This window comes from Oryctolagus cuniculus, chromosome 2 (genome assembly GCF_964237555.1).
Source record: "Oryctolagus cuniculus chromosome 2, mOryCun1.1, whole genome shotgun sequence".
Classification (NCBI taxonomy): Eukaryota; Metazoa; Chordata; class Mammalia; order Lagomorpha; family Leporidae; genus Oryctolagus; species Oryctolagus cuniculus.
In genome coordinates this window covers 33,486,987-33,503,307 of record NC_091433.1, presented here as the reverse complement: position 1 = coordinate 33,503,307, position 16,321 = coordinate 33,486,987, and the positions used below count along the sequence as shown (strand labels likewise).

The 16,321-nt window shown below is 45.0% G+C and overlaps 1 protein-coding gene and 2 long non-coding RNA genes across 4 annotated transcripts in view; 2 read left to right on the top strand and 1 right to left on the bottom strand.

Annotated features, from left to right (window-relative positions):
- Positions 1–585: 585 nt before the first annotated feature.
- LOC103352466 (uncharacterized) lies at positions 586–15,875 on the bottom strand. Of its 2 annotated transcripts, XR_007918078.2 has the most exons (5): positions 15,247–15,875; positions 11,556–11,749; positions 6,155–6,303; positions 3,697–3,754; positions 586–1,529 (listed from the first exon to the last, which is right to left on the bottom strand). It is a non-coding gene; the product is annotated as an uncharacterized lncRNA (long non-coding RNA). The 2 variants fall into 2 exon arrangements; XR_007918079.2 differs by lacking the exon at positions 3,697–3,754.
- Positions 10,944–14,773, top strand: LOC138848438 (uncharacterized). Its single transcript, XR_011386208.1, has 3 exons — positions 10,944–11,808; positions 12,260–12,355; positions 14,327–14,773. It is a non-coding gene; the product is annotated as an uncharacterized lncRNA (long non-coding RNA).
- Positions 15,795–16,321, top strand: part of SMIM14 (small integral membrane protein 14) — an 80,209-nt gene continuing 79,682 nt past the window's right edge. The window contains exon 1 of the mRNA XM_051842486.2: positions 15,795–16,127. The gene's annotated coding sequence lies outside the window, so the exon portion shown is untranslated. The remainder of the gene's footprint in view (positions 16,128–16,321) is intronic.

Below are 16,321 nucleotides of genomic sequence, written 5' to 3'. Positions count from 1 at the left end.
ATCAGTCTTCTGGTAGGGAAAGCAGGCCTCCACCCATACAGATCATTCTGCCCAGATACTTTTGTCCTAGATTTTGCCACAAGTTCAAATAAAAATACTTTGGTTTCTATAATCTTGGGATAATATTTCTTTGATTTTTATGCTGTGCTGTTGAAATACTGCCAAATATCCTGTCTTTCCTATTCTTATCTGCTGTATCCAGCTGATCATATGCTCTGCGAACTTTTGCCCTGGCTCTAGTTAGCTTACCCTCAAAGACTGAAAATCTTGCATGGGAGGTTTCTGTTTCCTACTTCTTCCCATTTCAATTCATGTTGGATGCTTCAAAATACTTCACAAAACAAATTGACTTACCCATGAACACCTCCCTTAAATTTTATTACAGTATCATTTTATATATGAACCATGATGCTTTTAGCTTGGAGTAGGGGGAGATGTGACACAATATATTTAAATATTATAACACCAATTGTTGGGATGTGCCCATGCTCTTAGGCAACCACACCCTGATAGCATAGCAACTGCAAATTTAGCTAACTATCTTAATTTCAAATAAATCACTGTGTGTCACAAATGTTTGTAACTAGAATTAGAGCAGCCAGTTTTGGACACCACCCCCCTACTCACTCCCGCCACGCCCAGTAAGTAGTCGGGTCCTGGAGTTGAAATATCCTGCTTACTATTTTCCTCCCATTTTTCTCCTAAATTATGCCATATTGCATCCTTTTGCCATACTTTACTTCCCTTTCTTACTTTTTTTTTTAAAGACTTATTTATTTATTTGGCAGCCAGAGTTACAGAGAGGCAGAGGCAGAGAAAGAGGTCTTCCATCTGCTGGTTCACTCCCCAGATGGCTGCAACAGTTTCCATCCACTGGTTTGCTCCCTACACAAAGTAGAAACAGCCAGATCTGAGCTGACCCGAAACCAGGAGCCAGGAGTTTCTGGGTCTCCCACGTGGGTGCAGGGGCCCAAGTATTTGGGCCATCTTCCACTGTTTTCCCAGGCCATAGCAGAGAGCTGGATTGGAAGGGGAGCGTCCGGGACTCAAACCAGTGCCCATGTGGGATGCCAGCACTGCAAGTGGAGGCTTAACCCACTATGCCACAGCACCAGCTCCTCCTTTACCATTTAAACAGAGCCCCAGATGATAGCCTAACCTATAGCTAATCTCTATACGTGCACTAATGGTAGTAAGAATTTTTTTTGCTAAAGAAGACTCAAAACAACAGTGCTTACGAATCAAGAGTTTATTAAAAGAAAAGGATGTATCAATGTCTTTAGAGTAAGAATATACATCACAGTAAAGATTGCCTCACAGCAAGGGGTCCCCAGAGGCTGGGGCAGGCTCCTTTGAGTGCTCAACATAAAGGTTGAGGCTGCATGGAGTTTCTCTTTCAGATCAGGGGCCACTGATGTAGACACAGAGTACCATGGAAGCAGAAAGCCCAGAATGGAGTGTTGGCTGCAGAGTATATTTTGCTGGTCACATAGGCATATTCTGCCAAGTAAACAGTCTCAACAGCAAAACTGGAAGGAGATGTAAAACATCAATCTCACAGATACTAATAGTCAGTGTTGAAAAGTGCTACAAACTTCTTGGACCCAGGGTTACAAAGCAATTCTATGATCAAGATGTTTCATGTCTTGACCAGGAGTCAACACCATGCAAGAACTCTAACAAAATAGTTCAGGCCAATTCCCACCAACCTGCTAGAATTCACTGTCACAGTATAATCTACTGCTCTAGGCTGAGATCAAGGCCTTATTATGACAAAACAATTCTCTTTAGTTTGACAGAAGTTACTTGACTTATGTTAGACATGCACACACAGATTCTAAACATTTGCAATAACTGGTGAAGAATGGATATGGATTTAAACAGAAACTGAGTCATTGAACAATACCAGTGTAATTTTTCTCCTGTTTTTACACTGTACAATTTGTTTGCCTCACTGAGATACAGCTATCTGAACTTTGAGGTGTACACCTGCTAAATGATTAAGAATCACATTAGGGGCAGGCACTTAGGCTAGCAGTTAAGACACCAGTTGAGACACCTGCATCCTACATCAGAGTGCCTGGTTTCGATTCACTCTGGCTCCTGCTTCCTGCTAATACAGACCCTGGGAAGCAGCAGTATGACTCAAGAAATTGGGTTTCTGCCATCTTGTGGGAGACACAGATTACATTCCCAGATGCTGCCTTTGGCCCCAGCCCAGCCACGACCATTAGCAAGCATTTGGAAAGTGAATCAGAGGATAGGAGTGTTGTCTCTCTCTCTGTCTCCCACAAATTAACAAATCTAAAAGAATTATAATCACTCTATCATTAGCCGAATCTGTATTTTCCTAAGGTAAATTCTCCTCAATAAGGATATTTTCCTGCAAAACAAAAACCAGAAGATAGCCATATTAGCGTTTTTCTATCTATCATAGTTAGAGCTCCCCTTTCCCATTCTTTTTTGAGAATTTTCTTGGCATTCAGCTCACTTTTTGGCTCTTCAAATAAGTAGTTTTGAGTTCTTCTCCCTGCAGATATGAGTGAGTCCAAGCTAAAATATCGCTTTCTTTTTCTAAGCCTCTTTCTGAATCTCACCAAAACTGTTCTATTTTCCCTTTTATAAACCTTTTCATTGACTCCTTTCCCTTCAGCAACAGTTTAACTTGTGTTTCATTAATCATTAATTTTAATTCTAACCTTTCTCCCTGAAGCAGGTCACTCTTCATACAGACTAGCCTGTATGGCTGGGAGTATGATGAGAACATGGCCAGACTTCCCTTCTGGTCAAGTCTCAACTGTAGGGGTCAGATTGTGTAAGGAGAGAAAGTGGGGTTATCCTGCCCACGAGGCAACAAAACATCTGCCAGTTAGGCTCAACTTGGCAAGATGGGGAAAGGGATAGTCAATCTTATCAGTCCCTTCTGGAATTTTGCAATAAGGTTTAAATTAATATACATAGTGTCTTATTTTAGAATGCTATTAAATTAAACCTCTGGAAAACTTAATTATAGACAGTCTAGGAACAGTTGAGTTGACACTGGAAAAAATTTTGGTGAACTAGGGAAGACTTGTATTCAAGTTCCTGTTATCACTCCCTCCCCATTCTCTTTTCCCTACTTCCACTGTATAAACCTAACAATTTATGTACCCAACTTAGACCTTGAATATAATAAGGAAAACCAAACTTTTATCTTACTTTTCTTTCAATACAACACAACACAGAATACTTTTGTGTGGATTTCCCCCAACAAACAATTCTGACACCAGCTGGGTGTTCTGTAATTCAATTCAGTTCTCACGCTATCTACTGGAGATAGCATGAGAACCTACAGCTTAAGGACTCAGTCACAGAGGACTACCCTTTCTTCAGATGTCAGTTGCAAGTTCCAGGTTTTGAAGTGTGCTTTCAACATATAGGATAAAAATAGAAGTTCCCATGAGTACTTCACAGGGTCAATAACTAGCTAAGACAGTTCACAGAACTCAGGAAAACACTTTACTTATATATACTCAGTTATTATAAAGAATATTACAATGCAGGTAAAAGCCAGATGAAGAGGTATGAAGAGGTACATAGAGCAAGACATGTGGAAAGGGGAATAGATATTCTATCCCTTTCTGGGCTCATCTGCCTCCAGGTACCTCCATTCCCATTCTTTTGGATTTTTATGGATGGTTCCTTATATATGCATACTTGATTAAATCATTGGCCACTGGTGATCGGCTCAGTCTTCATCCACTCTCTTCTCCCCCTGGAATGAGGTAATGATAGGGTTGAAAGTTCCAACTCTCACATGGTTGGTTCCCCTGGCAACTGGCCCCTTTCCTGAAGCCATCCAGGAGTCCCCAGCCACCAGTTACCTCATTAGCATGCAAAAATATGCTTAACATTTTAGAGATCCCAGGAGTTTTAGGAGCTGTGTGCCAGGAAAGGGGGTATGTGTCAGAAAGAAAAATAGTCTATATATTTATTATTGTTTTATAGTCTGCCTCACATTAAATTGCAAAACACAAACTAGAGGTTTGTAGACTAATCCTGTAATCCTTTGTCACTCCTGCATATTTCAAAGCAGTTGTAATTGTTTATTAACCTACTACTTTGAGGGTGATGAGGAATATGATATCTAATACATTACATATGAGTTTGCTTTTTGCCCGTTATTGCACCATATGGGAAAGGAAAAGAATTCCTGATCTGAGGAAATGTAATTTGGGGGACCAAAGTACAATATTTTTGTTGCAGCTTTTTGACAGCATTTGCTGTGGTCACTAAATAAGCAAAACCAAATCCAGGATATATATTGTATGGGAGAGACAGATCTCACCTACACCTCTCCCCTCCCCCATCTTTAATTCTTCTGTGGGCTCTTTGCCTGGGTTAGAAACAAATTAACACCAAGCAGATTAATAGAAGAACATACAAGTTAGATTAATTTTACACTTACATAGGGATCTCAACAAGGCAGTAAAGTCTAAAGAAATGACCAAAGTATGATGCATTTATACGTTAAAGAAAATTTATTTATTTATTTGAAAGGCAGAGTGACAGAGAGGGAGAGGCAGAGGCAGAGAGAGAGGTCTCCCATCTGCTGGTTCACTTCCCAAATGGCTGCAACGGAAGGAGCCACGCCAATCCAAAGCCAGGAGCCAGGAGCCAGGAGCCAGGAGCTTTTTCCGGGTCTCCAACATGGGTGCAAGGGCCCAAGGACTTGAGCCATCTTCTACTGCTTTCCCAGGGAATAGCAGAGAGCTGGATCAGAAGTGGAGCAGCCAGGACTCGAACCAGCACCCATATGGGATGCTGGCACTGCAGGCAACAGGCTTTTCCCTCTGCACCACAGCAGCAGCCCCACTCCTTCAGTATTGAGGTCTGACAACATCTACTTAAGTAGTAGAAAACATATCAATATAATCTATCCACCAGTTATGGGCTGAACCTTCTCCTTTTGGAATACTTCCCAATTAAATATTGCCTTCAAAACAAATTGTCATTTCACTTGAAAGGCAGAGAGACACAAACACAGAGAAAGAGTGAGAGAGATTTTCCATGTGTTGCTTCATTTCCCAAATGCCCACAATAGCCAGGAATGTGCCAGGCTAATGCCAGGAGCCAAGAACTCCATCCTAGTATCCCTTGTGGATGGCAGGGAACCAAGTACTTGAGCCATCATCTACTGCCTTCCCAGGGTATGCAGTAGCAGGAAGCTGTATTGGAAGTAGAGCCAGGACTCAAACCAGAAAATCTTATATGGGTATCAGCAAATAGAACATTATTAATGATTTGAGCTTCCATCTGGGCCACTGGGGTATGTTGTCTCCTGGTCCACTGCTGCATGATTTGAATTTTCTCATGTTAACTTATCTGAAACTAAGGCATCAATTTGTTGATTGCAATCACCTTTGGACCTTGCATAGAGGTTCTTCAGTGAGCATCAATATTTCTTCTCTTTGGTTTGCCCTTGGGATTCCCATAAAAATTTCCAAAGAGCAGTATCTCACATGAGGGTTCCATTTATCATCCAATTATCTATGGCTCACTTGATGATCAAATTGCAAAATCCACTGGTACTCAAAGAGTAGGGCTTGTATTTGTTTTTATTTCTATCATTGCTAGTAATACAACCTGTAATTCAGCCCATTGAACCAACTTGTTCTGATCTGCTTTCATGAGAGTTTTACCACCTACTGGACACAGGAAAGCTGCTTTCCATTCTGAGCCATGGTGTTTTTTTTTGTTTTTTTTTGTTTTTTTTTTGTTTTTTTTTTTTGTTTTTGACAGGCACAGTGGACAGTGAGAGAGAGATACAGAGAGAAAGGTCTTCTTTTGCTGTTGGTTCACCCTCCAATGGCCGCCGCGGCCAGCGCGCTGCAGACGGCGCACCGTGCTGATCCAATGGCAGGAGCCAGGTACTTCTCCTGGTCTCCCATGGGGTGCAGGGCCCAAGCACTTGGGCCATCCTCCACTGCACTCCCTGGTCACAGCAGAGAGCTGGCCTGGAAGAGGGGCGATCGGGACAGAATCCGGCACTCTGACTGGGACTAGAACCCGGTGTGTCGGCGCCGCAAGGCGGAGGATTAGCCTATTGAGCCTCGGCGCCGGCCCGCCATGGCTCTTTATATAGGAATTGTTATCAGTGAACCAGGCCAATTACCTGACATCCTTGAGTAATTGGTTAAAATGAGGAGCCCAATTCAGCAACAGCAGTAGGTACGGCCTGGCTTAGGCAAATGTAAAGGCTTTCATTTCCAACTATGAGTGGCTGAAGGGTAGGTGGATATATTATTCTTTTTCCTGTTTTACCTAGGAGGGGAGAAATTTCCATTCAGATATGATACCAATTATACATATAGTTAATGAGATGCCTCTATAATGTGCATTTTTAAAATCATACAGTCTAAATTTTAACCATATTTTAATTTTTACTACTCCTATGGTAACATCCTATAGCTCTCCAGTTAATTCCGCCACCCTAAAGTGCTCATTAGCAAGCCTAATATTGCAATTAGCAAACCTAATATTGTACATTACACTCATGTATTCAATAGAACCACAAGTTTATTCTTTATCTCCAGGCCATTTCATCCAGTCTTGGATGAACTATCCTTCAGACAAACATTCTTGAATTAAGGGTGAAAGTTCTATTAACTTCCCATTAATAATTTTCTCAGGTATGGGTTGATAGGAAATATTCTAAAGGATTCAAAAATGTGTAATGGGGTACAGTCAGGACTTGATCAAAGAAATGGTATCACTGGGAATGATATAAGATTTACTATAGAAATTTGACTTTACACAATATTTGGAGTTGGTAAGATGTTTATATGTGGCTTTTCTCTCTGTGTCTTGTCAGCATGGCAAGCAGCTAAGCAGTTGAGAAGGAGAGATGTACGTGAAGTGGGGGAGAACAAGGACAAACTAGAACCCATGAGACAAGCTGGAACCTGTCTTTGTCTCTTACCACCTCTAAGCCTCTAATTTCAATTATGCAGGTAATGGGAAAAGAGAAGCTAGCAACTTTCATTATGAAGCTAAACATCCACCTAGCCCAGGCGTCACAGAGAAGCTGAAGGAGGAGATCCAGCAGCATTGCCTGTGGACTCAGCTGGTGTGGACCAGGCTGCTGCCTCGTACCTCCAACGTGAGCCAGCAAGTTGGTGACAGCATGTGGGAGCTGAAACAGTGCTTGGTGCCTTGCACTGACCTTTAAAGTATAAAAAGAGGATGGCAATGGGTGATTTAGGGAAGGGAATTTCTGGGAATCATGATTTCTGCTTAACTAAGTTAGCACAAGACAGATCCACCACAAGGGGTGGATGTTGTGGCACAATGCATTAAGCCACCATTTGGGATCTTAATTTATTTCATATGGAAGGCAGACACAGAGAGAGAGACAGAGAGAGAGAAAAAGAGAGAGCGGTATCTTCCATCCACTGGTTTACTTCCCAAATGCCCACAAGATCCATAGCTAGGCTAGGTCAAAGCCAGGTGCCTGAATTCTGTCTGAGTCTCCAGTGTGGTTGGCAGGAACCCTATCATTTGGGCCATCACTGCTGCTTTCTACCACCATTAGCAGGAAGCTAGAGTCAGGAGAGAAAGCTGAGCATCAAACCCAGGCACTTTGATATGGGACACAGGTGTCCCAACAAGTATCTCAAACAATAGGCCTAATGTCTGCTCCTTGACATGATTTTGATAGCTTTGATAGCCTCATGTTATAATAAAATATATCAGGCCCATCTTGTACATTTCCTGCTCCAAACTTGCAAAAAGTACTAGTTTATTTAGTGGGAAAAGGTTTTCAAAGACATAAGCTGTGTGTTTGGGTACTCACCGCCACTAAGTGGACATTGTTTTTAAGCCTTTTCAGTGGGCCATATTTATTCATTTATTGGAAAGAGTTAGAAGAGAGAGAGATTTTCTATCTGCCTGTTCAACCCCCAAATGGCCGTAATAGCCAGGGCTAGGCTAGGCTAAAGCCAGGAGCCAGGAGCTCCATCTGGATTTCCCACATGGGTACAGGGACTAAAGTACTTGGGCTATCTTCTGCTGCTTTCCCAGACACAGTAGCAGAGAATTGGATAAAAAATGGAGCAGCTGGGACTTGAACTGCTGCCCAGATGGGATGCCAGTGCTGTAGACAGCAGTGTAATCTGCTGCACCACAGCACTGGCCTCCTCACATGTATTTTTAGAATGTTTTGTTTATTTTAATCTACTTGAAAGGGAGAGCAATGGTGGCGGGGAGAGAGAGAGAGAGAAGTATCTCTCATCTGCTGGTTCACTCTCCAAATGCCTGCAAGAGCAGGGCCTGTTCCAGGCCAAAACCAGGATGCCAGAACTCAATATGGTGCTTCCATAGGGGTGGCAGGGGCCCAAACTCTTGAACCGTTGGATTGGAAACAGTACAGCCAGAACTCAAATTGGCATCCCAATATAGGAAGCAGGTGTTCCAAGCAGTAGCTTAACCTTCTGCCTGCCTCAGTCCAGATATTTTTTCAATATGCAATGAAGGAATCTGAGCATTAAAATTTAGTCTTAATAAAAGCAGTAGAAATTGGGGCCGGTGCTATGGCATAGCGGGTAAAGCTGCCGCCTGCAGTGCTGGCATCCCATATGGGCACCGGTTCGAGTACCGGCTGCTCCACTTCCGATCTAGCTCTCTGTCTTAGCCTAGGAAAGCAGTAGAAGATGGCCCAAGTCCTTGGTCCCCTGTACCCGTGTGGGAGGCTCAGAAGAAGCTCCTGGCTCCAGATCAGTGCAGGTCCGGCCATTGCAGCCAGTTGGGGAGTGAAACAGCAGATGGAAGACCTCTCTCTCTCTGCCTCTCCTTCTCTATGTGTGTAACTCTGACTTTCAAATAAGTAAATAAATAAATCTTTAAAAAAATTTAAAAGCAGTAGAAATTAAGAGATATGGCTGTAAGTGGCAAAAAATTGAACATGTTATCTTGCCACCCTGTGTGGTCACTTTATGTATCTGTCCCTTTAAAGGTGCATGAAGTTTCAACAACATCATCATTAACATCTCAGATTTATCTGGATTTTAGGAATGAATTGGAAACAATGAAATTTCTTAGCAGACTTTTTAAATATTTTAAACCACTTAGAAAAAACTTCAGGGCTAGCAATTTTTCTATTAAGATATTATGATGCTGTTAGGGAAACAAGTTGTCCTATTGTTAAGCCTCAGGCCACCTGTTAATCTCAAACTAGCTAACTGTGTTCTGCTTTTCTTTTTTGCATTCCCCAGAGAATCATTCATCCCTAGTTTCCTCTTCAAAGGTATCCCTCCAGGTATTGAAGGAGAAAGAGAACCAAAGAGTCTTTGGGAAATATTTTATATCTTGGCCTAGGTGGTAGATAAATTAGTGTACACATATGTAAAAATTCAAGTTGTATACTAAGATTTTTTAATACAGTTTCCTGATTGTCTCAGCACCAACCCTCTACACATTGATTTGCTTAAAGAATACACTAAGTTTAATTGAACTCAACCATGACTGCAGCAGGATTTGACCTTTTAAAGAGCTCAACAAGTATTTGTTATCATTGCTGGTGATGACTATTTATAGACTGAACTTTCTCCAAGGTCCAAAACACATTTTTCCTAGAAATCAGATACATGATTATCTAAAACTACATTTAGTCGAAACGAGCACTTTTTCATTTTCTCCTTAAGACTTAAAATATTTGACAGAATTTTTTAGGCTAGCACATCCTAGTATTTCTGTCAAGCTTCAAAATGAGTATTAGGGTGTGGAATGTTCCAGATGTGTTTTCTTTCTACGATGAGTCTGATTCACAATTTTGGTATTATCACCAAAATATTGGTTACAGACAATTGTGCTATAAAGCCTCTTATTTCCTTTTCATCACTTAAGAAAATAAAAGATTTATTTATTTGAAGGGTAGAATTACAGAGACAGAGATCTTCCATCTGCTGGCTCACCCCTAAAATGGTTGCAATGGCCAGGGCTGGTTCAGGCTGGAACCAGGAGCCAGGAACGCCATCTGGGCCTCCCATGTGGGTGGCAGGGGCCCAAGTACTTGGGCCATCTTCCACTGCTTTCCTAGGTGAATTAGAAAGGAGCAGGATTGGAAATGGAGCAGCAAACTGCTCTCAAATGGGCTGCCAGTGTCCCAGGCAGCAGCCTAATCCACTGTAACACAGTGTTGGCCTCCTTCCATTGCTTTAAGTGAGCTCGCTCGTGCCTCCTTCTCCAAGACTTTGCCCACACATATTTGCCCCTATCCCTGAGCCCCTAGCCAATAGAACCAGAAGTGGACTAAACTGGGCCAATTGGCTACTCTCTCTCTCCCCCTAATTTGTAATCGGGATTTCAGAAATGCAAAAAGTCTCTTTTGATGAAGTAGAGATCATACACAGCCAGCATGGATATGCATGTGTATTCACACACAAGTATGATGATAGGGAGGGCAGTTGTCTAGGGCCCTGCTATACCACGTAGGATCAGTTGACTGTTGGGAAATTTACCATTCCACCAACACTGAGAATGCATACTATAAACTGCCACCTGGGACACCTGCATCCCATAGCTGAATTCCTGGGATCAAGTCCTGCCTCTGCCTCTGCCCCATGTTCCTGCTAATGCACCTGGGAGGCGGTGTTTGTTCAAGTACTGAGGCCCTGCCACCCAAGTGGGAGACCTGGATGGAGCTCCTGGCTCCTGGCTTCTGCTTGGCCTAACCCCAGCTGGTGTGGGCATCTGGGGGAGTGAATCAGTAGATGGAAGATCTTGATCTTTCTTTCTCTCTCTTTCAAATAAAGAAACACTAAAAAAAGAAGAGGAAAAGATACCAGGAACTGGAAACCTGAAACTCAATCCAGGTCTCATGTGGATGGCAGGGACCTAATTACTTCAGGCTATCACCCGCTGCCTCCCAGGGTCTGCATTTGCAGGAAGCTATAGCTGGGACTTGAACTTGGGTATTCTGATATGGGATGCAGGCATCTAACTGCTGGGCCAAATGCCTGCTCCTGTGTTATTTTTAAAATTACTTGACATGTAGAAAAACACACACATTGTAGTTTTTTCACTGTTAGAATTTTGAAAGGTTGAATTCAAAGATATGACAAGTAACTAGTAAGATGCTATACCGCCGGTGCCATGGCTCAATAGGCTAATCCTCCGCCTTGCAGCGCCGGCACACTGGGTTCTAGTCCCAGTCGGGGCGCCGGATTCTGTCCCGGTTGCCCCTCTTCCAGGCCAGCTCTCTGCTGTGGCCCGGGAGTGCAGTGGAGGATGGCCCAAGTGCACCCACATGGGAGACCAGGAGAAGCACCTGGCTTCTTGCTTTGGATCAGCGCGATGCGGCCATTGGAGGGTGAACCAACGGCAAAAAGGAAGACCTTTCTTTCTGTCTCTCTCTCTCTGTCTACTCTGCCTGTCAAAAGAAAAAAAAAGATGCTATACCACAGTATCTGTGGGTCATAGCTAGTCCTTTCTAACTTCCTTGAGATTGCAATCTCAAGGGATGCAGTAATCCAAATGCTTTATTAGGATTGCAGGATCAGTCAAGGCGGTTTACTCACATGGCTGGCAAGTTGAAGCTGTCTGTTGGTGGAGACTCATGTTCCTCTCCACACAGACCACTTCATAGGGCTGTTTGAGTGGAGTGGCATGGCAACTGGCTTCTCCCAGGGCAATAATCCAAGAGAATGAGGTGGAATCCAGTAACCAGTCCCTTTATGACCTATCCAAGGAGTCACACAGCTTCTGCTGTATTCTGTTGGTCAAACATAGGAGCCCTGATTCAAAGGCCTTATAAAGACTAAACTTTCAGAGGTGAGAGTCACTGGAGGACATCTGGAGGCTAGCTACCAAGCATCCTAACATCTTGATTTCCTGTCATTTACTTTATAAAGCCAGTACTGAGATACAACAACCATACAATTCTAGCTTTGCATCATACTGTTTTCTCAAACACAGCTGTGTTCTCAAACACATTTGTGCACATGGGTGCACCCAAGTGCACAAGATTTTGTTTAGAGTTCCATAAACTGAAGCTCCTCTGCTACAGGTCAGCTCACAAACTTCATCAGGGCACCTGATTCCACCTCAAATTCTCTGAATTTGAGTTGAAGACTGAGATTAAGGGCCCAAAAGCTTGCTTTGTGCTTACTTATAATCACTGTAAATTAACTAGGAAATACTTTGTTTCACAAGAGACCTTTAATTTTCTAGAAACTTTTACCTATGTTCAGTATCCACTTTAACTTGAAAAAAATTCTTGCAGATTATACTAATTTGCTAAAGGTGACTCAGCTTTCTAAACAGCAATTAAGCAAACAGCTGAGTTGGCAGTTGGGTAGAAGATGAAAAGACCATCAAGGTAAGGAAGATGATTTCTTTTTTTGAGGGGAGGTTATAATGTTAAATTTATCAAGAATGATCTTTTTATTCTGGTTATATGAAAGTATGTTCTTGGCCGGCACTGCAGCTCACTTAGCTAATCCTCTGCCTGTGGCGGCAGTGCCCTGGGTTCTAGTCCCGGTTGGGGCGCCGGTTCTGTCCTGGTTGCTCCTCTTCCAGGCCAGCTCTCTGCTGTGGCCAGGGAGTGCAGTGGAGGATGGCCCAAGTCCTTGGGCCCTGCACCCCATGGGAGACCAGGAGGAAGCACCTGGCTCCTGGCTTTGGATCGACGCAGTGTGCCTGCCAGCCATAGTGGCCATTTGGGGGGTGAACCAACAGAAGACTTTTCTAACTCTGCCTGTCCAAAAAAAAAAAAAAAGTGCTTAATCTTTTTTTCCCCCAAAGAAACCTTTTATTTAAGGAATAAAAATTTCATAAGCACAACTTTAGGAATATAGTGATTCTTCTCACTATACCTGCACTCCCGTCCACACACCCACACCCCTCCCATTCCCAGTCCCATTCTCCATTAAGATTCATTTTCAATTAACTTTATATGCAGATCAACAATATACAAAGTAAAGCTTTCAATAATTTGCGCACACACACACACACAAATTGAGAACAAGTTTTACAGTTAATTCTCATAGTACAACTCCTTGGTGACAGAGGTCCTGCAAGGGAAGTGCACAGTGCCTCCTGTTGTTAATTAAACAATTAACACTCTTATGTATGAGGTCAGTGATCACCCAAGGCTCTTGACATGAGCTACTGAGGCTATGGAAGTCTTTTGAGTCCACAAGGGAGATGGCTTCTTTTTTAAATTTTTTTATTTAACAGGCAGAATTGGATAGAGAGCGAGAGCGAGCGAGCAAGCAAGCAAGAAAGGTCTTCTTTCCGTTGGTTCACCCCCAAATGGCCGCCACGGCCAGCGCGCTGCGCCAATCCAAAGCCAGGAGCCAGGTGCTTCTTCCTGGTCTCCCATGCGGGTGCAGGGCCCAAGGACTTGGGCCATCCTCCACTGCCTTCCTGGGTCACAGCAGAGAGCTGGACTGGAAGAGGGGCAACCGGGACTAGAACCCGGCACCCATATGGGATGCCAGCACCGCAGGTGGAGGATTAACTAAGTGAGCCACAGTGCCAGCCCCCAGGGAGATGGCTTCTTAACAGCTTCCATCTATCCTAGAAGATAGGCAAAGAGGTACCCTAACTGTGGGCAATAAAGTCTCCTCCTTCTTTGCTCCTTTAGGTACCTTATATTGAAGAGTTAAAATTGTATATGTGTGGGTGTAAAAAGTTAAGTTTAAGCTTACAGGTTTAAACCTTCCTGGTGCAGCTGTGAAAATAAAACAGAGTGAAGTAGCACCTTGACAGTAGGGACTCCATTTTGGAGCACTTGAGACTCCATTCTGGGAAAGCACCCCCCCACCGTGAGACTCTGGTCTGAAACTATGATCTCAAATAGTGGGACAATAGCAGTGCACTACATCACCCTTGGCAACGCACAAAAACTCCCTAGCATGATTGCTCAAGCTTAAAAGTAGAAAGGTTGCACCTGGGTTACCTGGGCTAATAATGAAGATGTGATTTGTCTATGTCTTAAGATCATAATTGCTGATTGTAAGATTTTAGCAACCACTTAGCAACCGTGTATTCTCTCCCCCCTCCCGATTTTGTGGTTTTTGCCTTTATAAACCCTATGCTGTAGTTCCTCGCTGCTCCTCTGTCCTTGTATGTTCAGAGGGCCCCAGCATGTTGGATGAATAAATTTAACCCTTTGCTGGTTGCATTAGAGAAAGGTCTCTTGGAGTTGTTCTTCGGGCGGTGGGCTTTTTCCGACCCTAACAATATACCAACAGTCCATAATAGTCATTTGCCTGCCCATTTCTTTGTTAGGTTGCTAACCCATAATAGTTGTCTTTGCTAAGAATCTGGTGAGCCTTCTTTTCAGGGTCCTTGATGTAACTGGATGGAATCAGCCGAGTCAAAATTGTGACTGGAGCCTGCGCAGAGCACCTGGACTGACTGGAGAGTTACCTTACAGTTCACTATAATGACAGGTGCCACACCTCTGATGACGTTTCAGCAGCCCTCCTCAAAACATGTGATGTCTCTCAGTGTGCTTGCCCAAAGGACTTTCCATATCATGTTCCCTCACTTAGTTTCACCCCCATTTACCCTAACTCCATAAATTCCCAAACTCCTTTCTGAACCGGATCGGGTCTTTCCGATTTCCTTCCTCTCTCCTCACAGGCCTCACAGTAATAAAGCTTTTCCTCATAAAGCGCATCTGGTGTTTGTCTAACAGGAGTACATACAGGTGGGGCAGGCCTGTTGTTCAGTAACAGCACCTCGTTGAAATCTTGGGGACTTAGGCTTTCATTTTACCACTGCTCTTATTTTTAAAAAAATTTTTTTTTGACAGGCAGAGTTAGACAGTGAGAGAGAGAGAGAGAGAGAGAGAGAGAGTTATAGACAGTGAGAGAGAGACCAAAAGGTCTTCCTTTTCTGTTGGTTCACCCCCCAAATGGCCGCTATGGCCGGTGCTGCGCTGCTCCGAAGCCAGGAGCCAAGTGCTTCCTCCTGGTCTCCCATGGGGTGCAGGGCCCAAGCACTTGGGCCATCCTCCACTGCACTCCCGGGCCACAGCAGAGAGCTGGACTGGAAGAGGAGCAACCAGGACAGAATCCGGCGCCCATATGGGATGCCGGCGCCGCAGGCGGAGGATTAACCAAGTGAGCCAGGGCACTGTCTGTCCACTCACGGACCTAAGAACACAATAGAGTAGCCCTACCTTTCGCCAAGTTACGAAATTCCCCGGACCCCAAAGGTTTAGCGAGGACACCAGCAGGCTACAATTGGAGTACAAACCTGGTCTAACAAGAAGCAGGATCCTCCACTCAGGCCCTCAAGACCCACGCAACAAAAGCACGGGCAGGCTTCTTACCAACAGCGCTGCCTCCCCTTCCCCTCCCTCTCCTGGCCAGCAGGTCATCTTCGGTCACATATCCCCTTTCATGTTCCTGTTGAACTTAATATTGGTCAGTTTTCTGGTGCAAAACAGCGACAAAAACAATAGGGAAAGCAACGAGGGGTGAGAGGAGGGATGTCATTAACTGCCACATCTGACAGTTTTGTGATCAAAGACACAAGCCCTACAGGTGCGCTCGGTCTCAGCGGGCGTCAGTATGTGTCCACCTCCACCCCCACCCCGGTATTCTAGAGGCAAAGTCATCAGTTCAGCCCAAAGGAGACTACGTGAGAAGGCACTGCCCAGCAAAGACAAAACAAAGGCCACTGCGGGCCAGCTCAGCAGACAGGGGCCGGCGCCCTGCTTCCTTCACAGTCCTCGGCCCCACCCTTCCCAACCGGAACTACATCCCCCACCCTCCGTGCCCCCACGCACAGCGTGACGTGTGCACCCGTAGCGGCTCGCGCCCAGCCCGCCTTCCCCGGCACACAGGGCAGGCGCAGGGCGTGCGCATGCTCGGCTGCCGCGTCCGCTGGGGGCTCGAGCCGCTGCTATCTGTTGCGCCGCCGCCCGCGGGAGCCGGCAGATCCGGGTCTCGTGGCTCTGAGTGACGCGGTCAATCGAATCCAAACACGGGAGGGGGAGTCAGCCGGCGGCCCGGAGCAGCAGCGGCAGCGGCGTCCGGAGCAGCCGCAGCGTTCCGGAAGCTCCAGGCGGTCCTTCTGCCGAGACCTGGTCCCGGCTCCCACCCTCCCCGCCCCGTCGGTTGTTGTCTGGGCGGGTGAGTGTCTCCCCCTCTCCCACGGCCGCTTGCCGGCCCCCCTTCTTTCCCCTCACCCCAGTTTCTTCTGGGGGCTCCTCAGGCTCTCGGGGACTGCGGCGGGGACTCGGCGCTTCCCCGGCCGGACTGGCGATTCTGCAGCGGGAGAACCCCGCCGGCGCCGCCGGGCGTCCGTGCCCCGGCCGAGGGGAGCG